Source organism: Cetorhinus maximus, chromosome 5 (assembly GCF_964194155.1).
Source record: "Cetorhinus maximus chromosome 5, sCetMax3.hap1.1, whole genome shotgun sequence".
Taxonomy (NCBI): Eukaryota; Metazoa; Chordata; class Chondrichthyes; order Lamniformes; family Cetorhinidae; genus Cetorhinus; species Cetorhinus maximus.
Genome location: NC_135883.1, coordinates 95654205 through 95673658, shown reverse-complemented (window position 1 = coordinate 95673658; position 19454 = coordinate 95654205).

Below are 19454 nucleotides of genomic sequence, written 5' to 3'. Positions count from 1 at the left end.
CGTGTCATTTTCCCCTTGGGCGGGCCCCGCCCGGGCCCTGCCCCCAAATCGCTGACAGGAAAATTCAGGCCAATAGGTCCAAATTAATCTTTTAATTTCCAAGTTTCTACTACTGTTATGGACAGGAGAGGTTTAATACAAACTGCCCTGATTTCTCCATTCACCAGCCAACCATAAACAGAAAGGTGTTTTGATTTGCTTCCCCCTTTATAAGCGGTGGCATGTTTCCCAACCCCTTAGTTTTGGCATGATCCAATTTTCTATTAATAACCCCACAGCAAACTCGAGATAGGATGAACTCAGATGGTTAGTTTATTTACACACACTCAAAACACAGGAGGGGAGATCTCCACATTGCCCCCCATGCACTCAGATAGTAAGAGGGATAGAGAAGAAAAGCTTTACAGGGCAAAGACAATTCTCTGGGACTTTTCCAGAATCGAAGGATTCTTGGAAGGTTACTACCAGTGCACCCACTATCTCTGTAACTACTTCCTTTAATATCCTAAGATGCAACCCATCAGGCCCAGGGAACTTATCGGCCTTTAGTTCCTTAAGTTTCCCTAGCACTTTTTCTCTAGTGATAGTTATTGTATTTATTTCCTCCCCCTTCCCCTTTTGCCCCTTGATTATTTATTTTCTTTGGAATGCTATTCATATCTTCTACTGTGAAGCCTGAAGCAAAGTATTTATTCAACTCCTCTGCCATTTCCTGATTCCCCATTATTATTTCCCCTGCCTCATTCTCTAAGGGGTCTATGTTCACTTTGGCCTCTCTCTTCCTTTTTATATATTTAAATAAGTTCTTACTGTCCATTTTTATATTACTTGCCAGTTTACCCTCAAAGTTTATTTTCTCCCTCTTTATTATTTTTTGGTCATCTTTTGTTGGTTTTTAAAACATTCCCAATCCTCTGGCCTACCACTAATCTTTGCTGCATTGCATGTTTATTTCTTCACTTTGATTCTTTCCTTAACTTCCTTGGTTAATCATGATTGGTTTATCCCCTTCTTTGAATCCTTCTTCCTCATTGGGATTCATCTTTGTTGAGAGTCATGTACTATTTTCTTAAATGTCTGCCATTGTTCATCAAGCGTCTTTTCTGCTAAACTGCTTTCCCAGTCCACTCCAGCCAACTCTACCCTCATTCCATTGTAATTACCCTTATTTAACTTTAGCACAGTTGTTTCTGTCTCAAGTTTCTGACTCTCAAACTGAATGCTAAATTCTACCATGTTATGGTCCCTGTTTCGTAGGGAATCTTTTACTCTGAGATCATTTATTAAACCTGCCTCATTACACATTGCCAGATCCAAAATAGCCTGATCCCTGGCTGGATCCACAACTTATTGTCCTAGGAAACTGTCCTGAATGCACTCTATGAATTCTTGCTCATGGCTACCTCTGTCAATTTGATTTTCCCAAACTATGTGAAGATTAAATTCACCCATAATTAATGTACTGCCTTTTTTACATGCCCTCATTATCTCCTGATTTATTCTCTGTCCTACAGTATAGCTAATGTCAGGGGACCTATAGACTACCACCCATATGGATTCTACATCTCCCAACCCAAGATCCTTTCTTGCTATCGTACTTATCTCGTGCTAAGAAAGCTACCCCACCACCCTTTCTTTCCTGCCTGTCCTTTCGAAAATCCACATACTCCTGAATAATTAGTTCCCATCTTTGATCTCCTTGTAACTATGTCTCTGTAATGGCTATAAGATCATACCCATTAACCTCTATTTACGCTGTTAATTCATTTAATTTGTTCCGAATACTACATGCATTTAGGTAAAGGGCCATTAATTTTGTGTTTTTACCATTTTCCCCCCTTTGACCCTATTTGCTGCTTTTATTTATGTTTGTGCACTCATCCCTTCCTGTCACACTCTGGGTATCATTACCTAAATAACTGCCCTGCAAGGCTGCTATATCCTTTTGCTTTGTATCTTCTTTCCAGAACATTCCCCCATTCTACTTAGTTTAAAGCCCCCTCTACAGCCCTAGTTATTCGGTTCATCAGGACACTGGTCCCAGCATGGTTCAGGTGACGTGAGCCACACCGGAACAGCTTCATTCCACCACTTCATTCCACCACAATACTGGTGCCAGTGCCCCATGGACTGAAACCCATTCCTCCCACACCAATCCCTGAGCCACGTATTTAACTCCTTTCCTTTATTTACCCTATGCCAGTTTGCCTGTGGCTCAGGTAGCAATCCTGAGAATGGTGCTGAACATTGTGCAATCATCAGCAAACATCCTCACTTCTGACCTTATGATGGAAAAAAGGTCAATGATGAAGCAGCTGAAGATTATTGGGCTGAGGACACTACCCTGTGGAACTCCTGCAGTGATGTTCTGGAGTTGAGATGACTGACCTCCAACAACCACAACCATCTTCCTTTGTGCTTGGTATGACTGCAACCAGTGGAGAGTTTTGCCCCTGATTTCCATTGACTCCAGTTTTGCTAGGGTTCCTTGATGCCACACTTGGTCAAATGTGACTTTGATGTCAAGAGTAGTCACTTTCACTCAATCTTGGGAGTTCAGCTCTTTTGTCCATGTTTGAACCAAGGCTGTAATGAGGTCAAGAGCTGAGTGGCCCTGGCAGAACCCAAACTGGGCATCAGTGAGCAGGTTAGACACTGAGCAAGTGCCATTTGATAGCATTTTTGATGACCACTTCCATTATTTTACTGATGATCAAGAGTAGACTCATGAGGCAGTAATTGGCCAGGTTGCATTGTCCTGCTTTTTGTGTACAGGGCATATCTGGGCACTTTTCCACATAGCTGGGTAGATGCCAGTGTTGTTGCTGTGCTGGAACAGCTTGGCTAGGGATGCGGCAAGTTCTGGAGCATAAGTCTTCATTAGTAATGCCAGCATATTGTCAGGGCTCATAGCCTTTGCAGTATCCAGTGCCTTCAGCCGTTTCTCGATATCACATGGAGTGAATTGAATTGGCTGAAGACTGGCATCTGTGATGCTGGGGAACTCTGAAGGAGGCCAAGATGGATCATCCACTTGGCACTTCTGGCTGAAGATTGTTGCAAATGCTTCAGCCTTATCTTTTGCACTGGTGTGCTGGGCTCCCCCATCATTGAGGATGGGATGTTTGTAAAGCCTTGTCCTCTAGTGAGTTGTTTAGTTGTCCACCACCATTCATGACTGGATGTGGCAGGACTGCAGAGCTTAGGTCTGATCCGTTGGTTGTGGGATCGCTTAGCTCTGTCTATTACTTGCAGCTTATGCTGTTTGGCACGCAAGTAGTCCTGTGTTATAGCTTCACCAGGTTGACACCTAATTTTTAGGTATGCCTGGTGCTGCTCCTGGCATGCCCTCCTGCACTCTTCATTGAACCAGGGTTGATCCCCTGGCTTGATGATAATGGTAGAGTTGGGGATATGCCAGGCCATGGGGTTACAGATTGAGTTTGAGTACAATTCTGCTGCTGTTGATGGCCCACAGCGCCTCATGGATGCCCAGTCTTGGGTTGCTAGATCTGTTTGAAATCTATCCCATTTAGCATGGTGGTAGTGCTACACAACACATTGGAGGGTATCCTCAATGTGAAAGTAGAACTTCATCTCCACAACTGTGCGGTGGTCACTCCTACCGATATTGTCATGGACAGATGCATCTGTGGCAGGCAGATTGGTGAGGATGAGATCAAGAATGTTTTTCCCTCTTGTTGGCTCCCTCACCACCTGCCGCAGACCCAGTTAGCAGCTATGTCCTTTAGGACTCGGTCAGCTCAGTCAGTAGTGGTGCTACCAAGTCACTCTTGGTGATGGATATTGAAGTCCGCCACCCAGAGTACATTTTGTGGACTTGCCACCCTCAGTGCATCCTCCAAGTGATGTTCAACATGGAGGACCATTGATTCATCAGCTGAGAGAGGGCATGGTATTCAGCAGGAGGTTTCCTTGCCCATGTACGACCTGATGCCATGAGAATTCACGGGGACCCGATTCAATGTTGAGGACTACCAGGGCAACACCTTCCTGACTGTATACCACTGTGCCGCCACCTCTGCTGATGGGACAGGACATACCCAGGGATGGTGATGGTGGTGTCAGGGACATTGTCTGTAAAGTTTGATTCTGTTAGGATGATTATGTCAGGATGTTGCCTGACTAGTTTGTGAGACAGCTCTCCCAATTTTGGTACTAGCCCCCAGATGTTAGTAAGGAGGACTTTACAGGGTTAACAGGGCTGAGTTTGCCGTTGTCATTTCCGGTGTCTAGGTTGATGCTGGGTGGCCCGTCCAGTTTCATTCCTTTTTTTAGGCTTTGTAGCAGTTTGATACAACTGAGTGGCTTGCTAGGTCATTTCAGAGGGCACATTGCTGGAGTCACATGCAGGCCAGACCAGGTAAGGACATCAGATTTCCTTCCCTGAAGGACATTAGTGAACCAGAAGGGTTTTTACAACAATTGACAATGGTTTCATGGTCATCATTACACTTTTAATTCCAGATTTTTTATTGAATTCAAATTCCATCATCTGCCATATCAGGATTCGATCCAGAGCATTACTCTGGGTTTCTGGATTACTTGCCCAGCAACAACACCACTCCGCCATCGCCTTCCCAAGGGTGTCCAAGGATATATTCCTTCACAGAGATTAGCAGGCTGAGCTAATGCTGGATAATTCACTTTGCCAGTAGAGTTAACTTCCACAATAAGATTGGCATGCAGAGATGGATCAGTCTTGTAGTAGGCAATCGTATGGAGGTTCTATTCAAAACAGTGTAGATAGGACCCAACATTCAAGTCTGGACAGTGCCCCTTTTCTGTGCTGCAGCTTGTAGATGGTAAAATGGCAGACTGAAGCTTCTTAGGACCACAAGATAAATTATTGGTTCCACCAGCTAGGGGTTCATGTCTCATGAGCCCCACCACTCCATTTTCCTTTGACAAAGTATACCTTTGTTTTGGTCCCTGAGCTTGTAAATGTTCTAACCATTAAGTCTTGAATGGGAGGTTGCAGGCTCCTTTGTCTTAGCAGACGAATTGGCTCCGGTTGGCCAGGCCTGGCTTATGAAATGTAGATGGCTTTTGTATAGTTCCTATTGAATTTGGTCTCTGCAGCCCACAGGGGGTTGTTAGGATCTCTTCAGAGATAACATGTTGTGTGGGACTACCACCATACCAGGTGGGATACATTTTGAACAAATCTAGCAACTCAAGACTGGGCAACCATGAAGCACTGTGGGCCATCAGCAACAGCAGAATTGTACTCGACCACCATCTGTAACCTCATGGCCTGGCAAATCCCCAACCAACAGATCATATCTAAACTCTGAAGTCCTGCCACATCTAGTTATGAATGATGGTGGACAATTAAACAACTCACTGGAGAATGGGCTCTACAAATATCCCCATCCTCAATGATGGGGTAGCCCAGCACATCAGTGCAAAAGATAAGGCTGAAGCATTTGCAACAATTTTCAGTCAGAAGTGTGGAGTGGGTGATCCATCTCAGCCTCCTCCAGAGGTACCCAGCATCATAGATGCCAGCCTTCAGCCAATTCCATACACTCCACGTGATATCAAGAAGCAGCTGAAGGCACTGGACACTACAAAGGCTATGGGCCCTGACAATATTACTGAAGACCTGTGTTCCAGAACTTGCCATGTCACTAGCCAAGCTGTTCCAGTGCAACCATAGCACTGGCATCTATCCAGCAATGTGGAAAATAGTCCAGGTACGCCCTGTATACAAAAAGCAGGATGATTTCAACCCAGCCAATTACCACCCATCAGTCTACTCTTGATCATCAGTCAAATGATGGAAGGAGTCATCAACAGCACTATCAAGCAGCACTTGCTTAACAATAAACTACTCACTGACACTCAGTTTGGGTTCTGCCAGGGCCACTCAGTTCGTGACCACATTACAGCCTAGGTTCAAACATGGACAAAAGAGCTGAACTCCAGAGCTGAGGTGAGAGTAACTGCCCTTGACATCAAGGTAGCATTTGACTGAGTGCGGCATCAAGGAGCCCTAGCAAAACTGGAGTCACTGGGAATCAGGGGGAAAACTCTACGCTGGTTGGAGGCCCGAACAATATCCAGGCTTGAGCTGACAAGTGGCAAATAACATTCGCGCCACACAAGTGCCAGGCAATGACCAGCTCCAACAACAGAGAATCTAACCATCACCCCTTGACATTCAATGGCATTACCTCCACCTTCAACATCCTAGGGGTTATCTTTGTCAAAAAACTGAACTGGACTAGCCATATAAATACTGTGGCTACAAGAACAGGTCAGAAGCTAGGAATCCTGCAGCGAGTAACTCACCTCCTGACTGCCCAAAGCCTGTCCGCCATCTACAGGGCACAAGTCGGGAGTGTGGTGGGAGACTATCCGCTTCCCTGAATGAGTGCAGCTCCAACAACACTCAAGAAGCTTGACACCATCCAGGACAAAGCAGCCCGCTTGATTGGCACCACATCCACAATCATTCACTTCCTCCACCACCGACACACAGTAGCAGCAGTGTGTACCATCTACAATGTGTACTGCAGGATCCCACCAAGCCTCCTTAGACAGCACCTTCCAAAGCCATGACCACTACCTTCTAAAAGGACAAAGCAGCATGGAAACACCACTGTCTAGAAGTTCCCCTCTAGCCAATCACCTTCCTGACTTGGAAACATATCTCCGTTCTTTCACTGTTGCTGGGTCAAAATCCTGCAAATCCCTCCCTAATAGCACTGTGGGTGTGCCTACACAACAGGCACTGCAGCAGTTCAAGAAGGTAGCTCACCACCACCTTCTGAAGAGCAATTAGGGATGGGCAATAAATGCTCACCTTGCCAGTGATGTTCCACACCCATGAACAAATGTTTTTTTAAAAATGAGGTGTCAGTTTCTGCTTCTGTACAAACCGTACCCGACTAGCCCGTGCTTGCAAGCTCAACACACAAGTGTACACCATTAGATGTGATTCCGCGATTGGACTACATTTGCCAAATAATCCTCAATGTGCTAAGAATTACACTGACAACCAGTTTAACATTATCAATGAGGCTCGCAGTGTGGTACATTTGTGTGTAATGGAAGCTACATATATTAATACACAGGGGTCTGTTCTTTGCAGACAGAAAGAACATGTACATACATTACACGTGTTTCAGGTAAACAAAATTAGTGACAGTGATTTGCTGACTCATTCCTCAGGGCAATGCCTTGACCAATCAGGGTCAAGCTACCTGGTTTAAATTTCAAACAATGCTTGGCAGTTAACTGTCAGTCACCATCATGATGTATTCTCCATGGCAATTCCACTTGCCAACCAATCAGCACTCTCTTCACGTGCAGTATAAATTGTTGTTTTCCCCCTTATATTGGTATTCTTGCAAGTATCTTGATGAGTGCAAGGTTAGGCATTTCTTTATCAGCAATTCTCAAGTTCTGTACTACCAAATGGCTATTTTGATCTTCATCAGTTAATCATGGTGAGCCAGCAAAGATTTATTAAAGACAAGTTAAATTGACAAATTTGAATAGTTTTTTAAAGAAGTGACCAATAAACTATATATTCAAGTAAAAGTCAATTTTTTGAGAACTATTGGTTAGCCAAAAGTCATAGGGTTGAGGTTTACACAGGTAATATTTTCAAGGAGTAGACATACATGCTTGATTTGGGGCCAAGTAAAATCCAAAAAAGACCAGTGCAGTGGAATGAATTAAAAGCCAACAAGAGTAAAGAGTTCATAAGAATTTTCATTCATAATCATTATCATTCGTAATCTGATCTCTTTAATAGTTTGAATAAATAAAAACAAAACTTAAACATATAAATGTTTTTATGTATTTATTTACAGGTAATCATTTTCATTACATGTACAATGATATCAAATCAATGACAGTCTCCAGGAGAGGCTGGAGTATGGGAACATTTCCTTAAAAGGATAAAATTAGAAGAGATCTTGACGCTGTCAATCTAACAGAATTCTGGTCACAATAGATCTGGAAGTTCCTTCAGACAGATTTTTTTGGTGAAACTGTCCTTGATGACTCTTACTTTTCACAACTTTGCAGTCAAATAAAAACAGATGATTTATTCCGATGAGACATTTCTGAGGAAGGTGGGGCAGCCTGCTTCCGAGGCAAATGCACACACACTCTATCTAAGAGTTTTTTTTAAAGGCTAAGGCCTTAATTTCACCCTTGGCAGGTGGGTGTGATCGGCAGGCCCGCGACCGGTCGGGGAATGGGCCGCCACCTGCCATCGGCCCCCAACCGCGATTTCACATTGGCTGGCCAATTAAGGCCCACCCAGCGTGAAACACATCCTCCCAATGGTCAGGAAGGGGCAGGGGCCTGTTGACCTCCGGGTCCAATGGTGACCTGCTGGCCGGTTTAAGAATGGCACAGTCAGCTCCTTGAAGGCTGCCAGGGAAGAACATATCTTCTGCGTTGTGAACACTGAAGTTATGGCATCAAGTGCGGCTGGAGGTGCAGGTTGGATGGGCACTCAGCCCCCCGGTTTCAGATGAGTGTTTCACGGTCCTCCTGGAGGAGGTGGTTGCCGGGAAGGACACCTTTGTCCCCAGAGATAGGTGGAGAAGGACACTGCACTGAACAAAAAGAGCTTGGAAGGCGGTGGCAGCGCAGGTGAGCAGCCGCAATGTTCTGTGGCGCACAAGGGTGCACTGCCACATATAGTTTAATGACCTGCTGAGCTCAGGAAGGGTGAGTACCATGTTGGCATGGATCAGTGTGTTGAAATATTAAAGTCTGGCTGTCACCCCGTGGAACTCAGCGGTTTTAGAGTATGAGTGCCAACTGTAAATAATGCCAGAGCTGGCCAAGAGGGTGAGCCCTTACTGCTTGGACTGAGGGCCTTGCGGCCTAAGGGCCACGGCTCGGATGTGCACTGGAAGGCGTTCCTCAGGCAGAGTTGGCCAGGCTGCAATGGCGCTGCAGGTAGAGAGTGGACTAATCCATGCTCTCCTGCCCTTTCAGGAAAAGATAACCCATAACAACATTGAAAGGCTACTGACAGGTGAAGGGCCCCCAAACCTCCTAATCCTATCCAGACTTGAGCAGAACGCCTTGGAGCTGGAGAGGCGCCATACACCTTGGTCAACCAGCCGCGGAGATGTCGGGGTGACAGATGATTTTAAGAGTGCAGTGCACAGAGGTGAGAGTTTCAGATGGTCCAAACATTTTTGCGTAGTCTTATCATTGATAAGAGCCTCAAAACTGGATTCCCCGTTGATCATTGAAAGACGATGGCACCATGATGCAGATCTCCACTGTCTCACCAGGATGCCTGGCATGCACAGTGATAGTGGGATGACTTAAACTAATGATATGTTGTTGTTCTCCCTTAGATTCACCAGCACGTACTCAATAGCAGGATCCCAAAGAGCCAACCCTGCTACCAAAGGACTGCCAGGTTTCACATGCACCTACGTCACACCTGCTCTGTGAACCAGGCACCAACGCAGATACCAGCATCTCAGTGGGCATTAGATCCTCGGCTAGAATGTTGGAGCACAGCGGTGAGGGAACTTCACACTCGCTTGAGGAACAGGCGGAGGTAGAGAGTGCCCAGGGCAGTCAGAGGACAGTTGGAGACCAGGACGATGCTCAGTCAAAGACGGATGATGAGCCTCCACAGATCTTGGATGTCTAGCAGGATATACATGAGAATCTGGTGGAGATCCATGAGGGTATGCGTGCCATGGTCTCTGTTGTGGAGGAGTCCCTGCGGAGCATGAGCACTGCATTGACCCTCATGGCCGAGTGCACTGCCTCCTCCATTGAGAGACTGGTGACTCTCATGCAAAGGCAGCTCATGGAACAGAGTCAGGGGTTCTTGGAGTTGTGCTCGGACCTGCAAGCCCTCACACAGGCAATGACCTCAGATGGTCAGTGTCAGTGTGGGAGATGGATGAGGCACCCAGTATCCCAGCTAGGTGCCCGTCCATCAATGGCGAGCAGGGAGGTTCACATTGGTGCACAAGCTGCTTGTGATCTCTGCCGGCTCCTCTCAGGGCACTCTGGATGATGGCAGCAGCTCCTCTGCTCCTCTGCCAGTGACTGTGACATCTGATGAGGTTGCGATGACTGGGGAGATGCCAGCCGTGGTACTGGCCGCTCCCTCCCAGGCGGGGCCAGCACAGGCTCCACTGGCCAGAGAACGACTGCCAAGGTCATCAGGGCCAACAAGACACCAGAGTCAGCAGGCTGTCTCCAATGCCGCTGCCAGAGAGGGGGAAGTGCCAAGATGCAGCATTTGTAAACGTAAGTTTAAGGCACCACGAGCACAAGAGGGGCTGGTCACGAGTGATCTTCTGTTGTGTAATGTTTTGCTTATGTTTACTGGTCTGGTAATGAAGACCAGAGAAGAGGATGTTAAATTTTTTGCATTGTCAAAACAAGATAAAATTTTGTTTCTGAGGTAATGGCCTGAGTATGCTTCACCTTTGTATCTTTTGGTGCAGGGTACGTCAGTATATAATGCTGGACGTGAGTGGCTCTAAACTTGATTGCACAGACATTGAGTGGACTTTGGGTTCAAATGAAAGGGTCATTTCAGACATCCAGGATGGAGGTGGCATTCCTGGTGTGAGGCGGAAGCAGATCATTGGCAGCCTAGCTGAAAGAGCGTTGGATTGAGGCGTCCCTGGTTCCCCTGCCTCCCTGGAAGTTACCGAGGTCTGCCTCTGTGCCCTCAGTGTTCTCCTCACCATGCTTCTCTTCTGACTCACTACTGGATTCATCCCCTGTAGCCTTGGAGCTGCATCAAGATCCTCTTCCTCCAGTAGGCTTCATCTTGCCAGTGCCAGATTGTGGAAAGCGCAGCATGCAACCACTATCAGTGACACCCGCTCTGGGGGGTATTGTAGTGCTACCCCTGAACAGTCCAGGTATTGGAAGTGCATCTTCAGAAGACCTATGGTCCTCTCTATCACCGCCCTTGTGGAGGCATGACTCCTATTATAATGCTGCTCTGCCTCTGTTCAAGGTGGCAGAGAAGCATCATTAACCACCTTTTCAAAGGGTTGCCCTTGTCACCCAGCAGCCATCCAGCCAGTTGGGCTGGCGCACCTAAGATCCTCGGCACCGGGGAGTGTCTGAGGATGTATTTGCATTGCTATAACAGAGACCTGACTAAAGGAGGGACAAAACTGGCAGCTTAATATCCCTGATTATAGAGTCTTCAGACACGATAGAGTAGGAGATAAAAAAGGAGGTGGGGTAACACTAATGGTTAAAGAATCAATTCCAGTTGTGAGAAGGGATGATATACTAAACGGGTCAACAAATGAGGCTTTATGGATTGAGCTTAGAAATGAAAAGGGGTAGTCACACTACTGGGAGTATACTACAGACCCCAAATAATGAAAGGGAGATAGAAGAACAAATATGTAGGCACATTTCTGCTTGTAAGAACAAGAGGGCAATAATAGTAGGAGACTGCAACTATCCTAATATCAACTGGGATTCAAACAATATAAGGGGCACTGAGGGAGAAAGGTTCATGCAGTGTGTCCAGGAAAATGTTTTCAACCAATTAGTGACAAACCCAATGAGAGGAGTTGCAATTCTAGACCTAGTCTTGGGGAATGAAGAAGGGCAAGTGGGTGAAGTGACAGTTGGCGACCATATCAGGGACAGTGATCACAATTCAGTTAGATTTAGCATTACCATGGAAAAGGACAGAGATAAGGCAGAAGTAAAAGTCTTGAACAGGGGGAAGACAAATTTTGCAGAAATGAGAAGGGACTTGGCTGAGGTGGACTGGACAGCACTGCTGGAGGATAAAACAGTGGAAAACCAGAGGGAAGCACTAAAAAGCAAGATCCTAATTGTACAAAGTAGACATGTCCCCTACAAAAATAAGAGTGGTACTACCAAATCTAGACCCCCCTGGTTGTCTAGAGGAATACAGGGGAAGATCAAACAGAAAAAGAAAGCATACGATAGGCACAAAGAACTAAGCACTGCAGATAGCCTAGACGAATATATGAAGTACAGGGATGAAGTAAAAAAGGAAATAAGGAAATCAAAGAGAGGGCATGAAAAAAGATTAGCAAGTAAAGTTAAAGATAACCCAAAGATGTTTTACCAATACATTAATGCTAAAAGGTTAAGGAAAAAGTGGGACCTATCAGAGATGAAGATGGAAACTTATGTGTAGATGCAGAGGCTGTGGGAAGGGTTTTGAATGATTATTTTGTCTCTGTGTTTACGAAGGAAAGGGAGGATATAGATATAGTAGTCCAGGAGGAACACTGCGAGATATTGGACGGGATAGTCATAGAGAGAGAGGAAGTACTCTCTTGAAATCCTTGAAAGTTGATAAGTCACCAGGGCCAGATGGATTGTTTCCGAGGCTGCTGAAAGAAGTCAGGGAGGAGATAGCAGATGCATTGAGGATGATTTTCCAATCTTCACTAGATACAGGGGAGGTACCGGAGGACTGGAGAAATGCAAACGTAGTTCCATTGTTTAAAAAGGGATCAAAGGAAATGCCAAACAATTATAGGCCAGTTGGTCTTACATCAATGGTGAGCAATTAGTAGAATCAATCCTGAGAGATAGGATTAACTGTCATGTGGAAAGGCATGGACTAGTCAGGGATGGTCAGCATGGATTTGTTAAAGGAAGGTCTTGCCTCACAAATTTGATTTAATTCTTTGAGGAAGTGACAAGAAGGGTTGATGAAGGTAGTGCAGTGGATGTTGTGTACATGGATTTTAGCAAGGCATTTGACAAGATCCCACATGGAAGATTAGTCGGGAAAGTAAAAGCCCATGGGATTCAGGGTAATTTGGCAAACTGGATAAAAGGTTGGCTTTGTAACAGGAAACAAAGGGTAATGGTCGATGGATGCCCTTGCGAATGGAAAGTTGTCTCAAGTGGTGTTCCACAGGGCTCGGTGTTGGGACCCTTGCTGTTTGTGTTATATATTAACAATTTGGACGTGAACGTGGAGGGCACGATTGGGAAATTTGCAGATGACACAAAGATTGGCCAAGTAGTGGATAGTGTAGAGGATATAGATGGATTGGTGGAGTGGGTGGTTAAGTGGCAGATGAATTTTAACATAGAGAAATGTGAGGTCATACATTTAGGGAGGTCAAATAGTTATAGGGATTACACAATAAATGGGAATATACTAAGAGGGATAGATGAAGTGAGAGATCTTGGCGTACAAGTACACAAGTCCCTGAAGGCAGCAGTTCAAGTAGACAAGGTTGTAAAGAAGGCATATGGAATGCTCTCCTTCATTGGCAGAAGTATAGAATATAAAAGTAAGGATATAATGTTGGAATTGTATAAAACACTGGTGAGGCCACAACTGACGTATTGTGTGCAGTTCTGGTCACCACATTACAGGAAGGACATAATAACTCTGGAGAGAGTGCAGAGGAGGTTTACAAGAATGTTGCCAGGGTTGGAAAAGTGTAGCTGTGAGGAGAGATTGGATAGGTTGGGGTTATTTTCCTTAGAACAAAGAAGGCTGAGAGGTGACTTGATTGAGATGTACAAAATTATGAGGGGAATAGATAGGGTGGACAGGATAAAATTGTTTCCCTTGGTGGAGAATTCTAGAACCAGGGGACATAGATTCAAGATAAGTGTAGGGGGGAGATGAGGAAGAACTTTTTTACGCAGGAGGTAGTGGGTGTCTGGAATTCACTGCCCAAGTTGGTGGTAGAGGCAGAAACTTTAAACTCTTTTAAAAAGTACCTGGATCTGCACCTTAAGTGCTGTAAACTGTAGGGCTATGGGCCGGGTGCAGGAAGGTGAGATTAGAAAGGGCAGCTGGGTGTCCTCGGGCTGGCATGGACAAGATAGGCTGAATGGCCTCCTTCTGTGCTGTAACTTTTCTATGGTTCTATGGTAAGCGTCATGGGAGCTGCCAGGGTACTGTGCATAGACTTGCAGAACCTGCATCCCGTGGTCACACACTATCTGGATGTTCATTGAGTGCAATTCCTTCCTGTTGACGAAGGCACCCGGCTGACCCGTTGGTAACTTGATAGCCACATGTGTGCAGTCGATTGCGCCCTGGATGCAGGGGAACACAGCAATCGCTGCAAAGTCTCTGGCTCGCTCAGCCTGCCTGGCCTCATCCATACAGAAATGAATAAATGTCATTACCTGCCTGAACAGAGCTTCTGTCACCAGCTTGATGCAACTATGGACAGCTGATTGAGACACTCCATAAAGATCCCCCACTGACCCCTGGAAAGAGCCAGAGGTGTAGAAGTTGAGGGCCACTGTGACCTTCAGAGCCACTGGCATGGGGTTTCTACCCATACAGTTGGTGCTGATCTCAGGCCCAATCATCTGACAAATGGAGGTCATGGTCTCCCTGGAGAGGCGGAGCCTCTTTCAGCATTGCACCTCGGATATATTGAGGTAGCTACATCACCGCCTGTAAACCCTGGCATAGGATAATAGCGTCTTCTGCGGTCCCTTCCACCTTGGACTACCTGTTGGCCCTGTGCCCCTTGTGCCTGCGCCTCTTCTCCCACAGGTCGCTTCCCTCACCAGGTGTTCCCCATTGGACATTTGTCTTGACCCAAGGTTTCTTGGAGAATGGCATGTTTACATCCACAATTAATATTGCAAATTTTAAAAAATAACTCTGGAGGAAGAATTTTCAAAATTCAATGTCCTTCAAATTTTCAAAAAACAGGTTCCTCACACAACTATGAATTTTCAACAGTAAAATAAAAATATAGAAATGGATATAGGTTCACATGATTTCCAGAGTCCAGGAAGTCAAAGTCCAGATGGGGGGTTCCTTCAAGGAGAAGTTCCAGTTCTGGTGGGTTCCTGGCTGAAGATAGCAGTGCAGGCTTCCTTTAAAGTGAATTGTGATGCAGCGAGATGAGATTGCTGTATATAGACTTAGTATGCTTGGCAGGTGATGATCAGAGGCTTCCAGGTAAACAGGCTTCCACGGGCTGAGACTTATTATAGGCTGTTTGGTCAACCTGCAGTCCTGCTGTTGGTCCTGCAGTTTGGAGGTAAATCAGCAGGCTACCCTGCTTCTAGGTTCTCAACTGTATATAGAGATTTCAAATGGTCACTCAAGTCATGTGTCTTCCCTCCTCCACAATCTTTTCATAAAGGGATGTTTATCTGGTGCCTGGATCCGGCTTTTGTTTGGTGGCTTATAATGTCTCAGTCATTTGCTTCTCAAGTCATCATCCATATTGATGACCCTGTTCTGGGTGGCTATTGTCTTGGTAGACCCTTGGACTCTGCCAGAGGGGTAAGTTTATAAAGATGCAAATAACCTCCATTTCCTTTCAATAATTACTTTTTGAAATGGATCTTGACAGTCCCAGGTGTGAGATTCCGTGAGCAACATTTTAGGACATGTGTCCAGTGCAATCTGCATAATGCCTTAGTGTCACCTGACAATTCCAGACATCAGGTGACTTGTGGCAGCCATCTTTTGGTTCAGAATAGCTCATTTTTAAATAAGAAAAAAGGAATAAATTTTGATTTGCATAGTTTATGATTTCTTTCATGTCTTATTGGCATGTCAGTAGTTAGAGATAGGAAAAGAAGTAGATACACTGTAGACTGACTTTCTACAGGCATTCAATAGGATGTTTCACAAGATATTTGTCAGAAAAAATCAGCTGTGTAGCGTAAGAGAAAATGTAGATGTATTGACGGAAACTTAATTGTTGGACAAGTTAAATGGGTGCTACTCAGATTTGAAAACAATAGGCAGTGGTGTACTTGGACACTTGGGGGATTATAATAACAGTAACTTGTATTTATGTAGCTGCTTTAATGTAATAAAAAGTTCCACAGCACTTGACAGAAGTATTATAAACCAAAATTTGACACTGAGCCATATAAAGCAATATTAGGGCAGTTGACCAAAAACTTAGTCAAAAATTTTAAGCAGTGTCTTAAAGGAGAAAAGAGAGATGGAGGTGGGGGCTGGTGGGCGGGAGTGCAGTGACAGGGAAAAGGAATTTTAGAAATCAAGGATCATAGAAAAAAAAAATAAGAGTTCACATGAGTTCCAGAATCCAAAACCAGAGTCCAGGGGGTGTTTACTTCATGTGGGGTTCAGCTCCAATGAGTTTTTGATTGGTTAAGTGATAAGAAAATCTTAGAAACAAATGATGCTGCTGCATGATGGGCTTTTCTTGGCAGGCATTGACCAGAGACTTTTAAAATCAAGCAGGCTTCATAGAGTTCTGTCCAGTTAAAACAGCAGTCTGCCTGTGAGGCCTAAAGTTGCAATGTTAAAACTGTCCAAAAGGCCAGAGGCATGAGTCATGTGACATGGCCTATTAATGGTTCATTGCAACTTAACAATCAGTTTCTACCTTTCTGGCCAGAATTCCATTGTTCCACTTCAGCTGAGAGATGAATTGGCTATTAGCATCTCTTCCAGCATAACAGGTTTCAATTTTTCTCTTTTGTGATAGTTCAGGATAGGTGAGCCAGTTCGCCTGCACTTCCTCTGCTTTCATTGAGTACAAAGGGTTTGTACAATGAAGTGTAAAATTCCAGAAGCTGGAATTGAATTATTTTGTTCTTGAAACTGCAAGGGTAGCTACCAGACAGAGAGCCAACCTTATGATTAGGTGACTTGTAGCAGCCATCTTAATTTTCTTTGTTTAGCAGAAAAGGAAGTGAAGGAACGGCGATATAGTTCCAAATCAGGATGGTATGTGACTTGGAGGGGAATTTGCAGGTGGTGGCGTTCCCATGTGTCTGCTGCTCTGATCCTTCTAGGTGGTAAGGGTCGCGGGTTTGGAAGATTCTGTTGATGGAGATTGATGAGTTGCTGCAGTGCATTTTAAAGATGGTACGTTCTGCTGCCACTGTGCGTCAGTGGTGAAGGGTTGTGGACAAGGTAACAAATATCGTCCTGGATGATGTTGAGCTTCTTGAGAGTTGTTGGGGCTGCACTCAGCCAAGCAAATGGAGAGTATTCCATCACACTCCTGACTTGTGCGTTGTAGGTGGTGGACAGGCTTTGGGGAGTCAGGGTGAGTGCAGCTCCCACAACACTCAAGAAGCTTGATAACATCAAGGACAAAGCAGTCCGATTGACTGGCACCACATCCACAAACATTCACTCCCTCCACCACTGACGCACAGTAGCAGCAGTGTGTACCGCTACAAGATGCAGCGCAGGAATTCACCAAGGCTCCATAGACAGCACCTTCCAAACCCACAACCACTACCATCTAGAAGGACAAGGGCAGCAGACACATTGCAACACCACCACCTGGAAGCTTGCTTCCAAGTCACTCATCATCCTGACTTAGAAATATAGAAACATAGAAAATAGGAACAGGAGTAGGCCATTCGCCCCTTTGAGCCAGCTCCGCCATTCATTATGATCATGGCTAATCATCCAACTCAATAGCCTGCTCCCAGTTTCTCCCCATATCCTTTGATCCCTTTCGCCCCAAGAGCTATATCTAACTCCTTCTTGAAAACCTACAATGTTTTGGCCTCAACTACTTTCTGTGGTGGTGAATTCCACTAGCTCACCACTCTCTGGGTAAAGAATTTTCTCCTCATCTCAGTCCTAAATGGTCCACCCCATATCCTCAGATTGTGACCTCTGGTTCTGGACTCCCCCCACCATCGGGAACATCCTTCCTGCATCTACACTGTGTAGTCCTGTTAGAATTTTATAGGTTTCTATGAGATCCCCCCTCATTCTTCTGAACTCCAGCGCATATAATCTGACCCGACTCAATTTCTCCTCATATCAGTCCTGCCATCCCAGGAATCAGTCTGGTAAACCTTCGCTGCACTCTCTCTATAGCAAGAACATCCTTCCTCAGATAAGGAGACTTACGTGGGACTTTGTCGAAGGCCTTCAGAAAGTCCAAATAAACCACATCTACTTGCTCCCCCTCATCAACTCTCCTAGTTACATCCTCAAAATATTCCAGTAGATTTGTCAAGCATGATTTCCCTTTCGTAAATCCATGCTGACTCTGTCTGATTCTGCCACGTTTTCCAAGTCATCAGCTATTAAATCTTTTAAAATGGACTCTAGAACTTTCCCCACTACCGACGTCAGGCTGACTGGTCTATAATTCCCTGTTTTCTCTCTACCTTCCTTTTTAAATAGTGGGGTTACATTAACTACCCTCCAATGTGTAGGAACAGTTCCAGAGTCCATAGAATCTCGGAAGAAGACCGCCAATGCATCCACTATTTGTAGTACAACTTCCTTAAGTACTCTGGGATGTAGATTATCACGCCCCGGGGATTTATCGGCCTTCAATCCCATCAATTTCCCCAAAACCATTTCCCTACTAATACTGATTTCTTTCAGCTCCTCCCTCTCACTAAACCCTGTGTTCCCCAATATTTCTGGTATGTTATTTGTGTCTTCCTTTGTGAAGACAGAACCAAAGTATGTATTCAGTTGGTCAGCCATTTCTTTGTTCCCCATTATAAATTCCCCTGTTTCTGACTGTAAGGGACCTACATTTGTCTTCACCAATCTTGTTCACTTCACATACCTATAGAAACTTTTACAGTCAGTTTTTATGTTCCCTGAAAGCTTACTCTCGTACTCTATTTTCCCCTTCTTAATCAATCCCTTGGTCCTCCTTTGCTGAATTCTAAACTGCTCCCAATCCTCAGGTCTGTTTTTTTTTCTGGTCAATTTGTATGCCTCTTCCTTGAATCTAATACTATCTCTAATGACCCTCCAATCTGTAGGAACTGTTCCAGAGTCTATAGAATCTTGGAAGATAACCACCAATGCACCCACTATTTCTAGGGCTACTTCCTTACATACTCTGGGGATGTAGATTATCAGCCCCTGGGGATTTATTGGCCTTCAATCCCATCAATTTCCCCAACACCATTTCCCGACTAATACTGATTTCTTCCAGTTCCTCCCTCTCACTAAACCGTGTTCCCCAACATTTCTGATAGAATTCTTCATCCTCACCAAGATGGAGAGTGACATAATTGATTCTGAGACTAGGGCCCTGAATTTAAATAAAGGAAACTACGATGGTGTGAGCTGCGAGTTGGCTATGTTGGATTGGGAAACATTACTTAAAGGGATGATGGTGGATAGGCAATGGCAAATGTTCAAAGAGCGCATGGGTGAACTGCAACAATTGTTTATTCCTGTCTGGCGCAAAAGTAAATCAGGAAAGGTGGCCAAACCATGGTTTACAAGGGAAATTAGAGATAATATGTAGAGATTGAAATGGATTGAGAGAGGGGTTGGGGGTAAATGATGTATAGATTATTTCAGCTGGGATAACTAGGGTGGAAATTAAAGATGATGACTAACTGCATTATATTTGCTGAATTTTCAACTTTTTACAAAACATAATAAACTGAGGAAGAAGCAAAGCTTTGGAGGGATGCAGAAACAAAATAATCACGTTCGACTACTCGTGCATTTTGGCTTCGCTTCGTTGCCAGGGACCTCA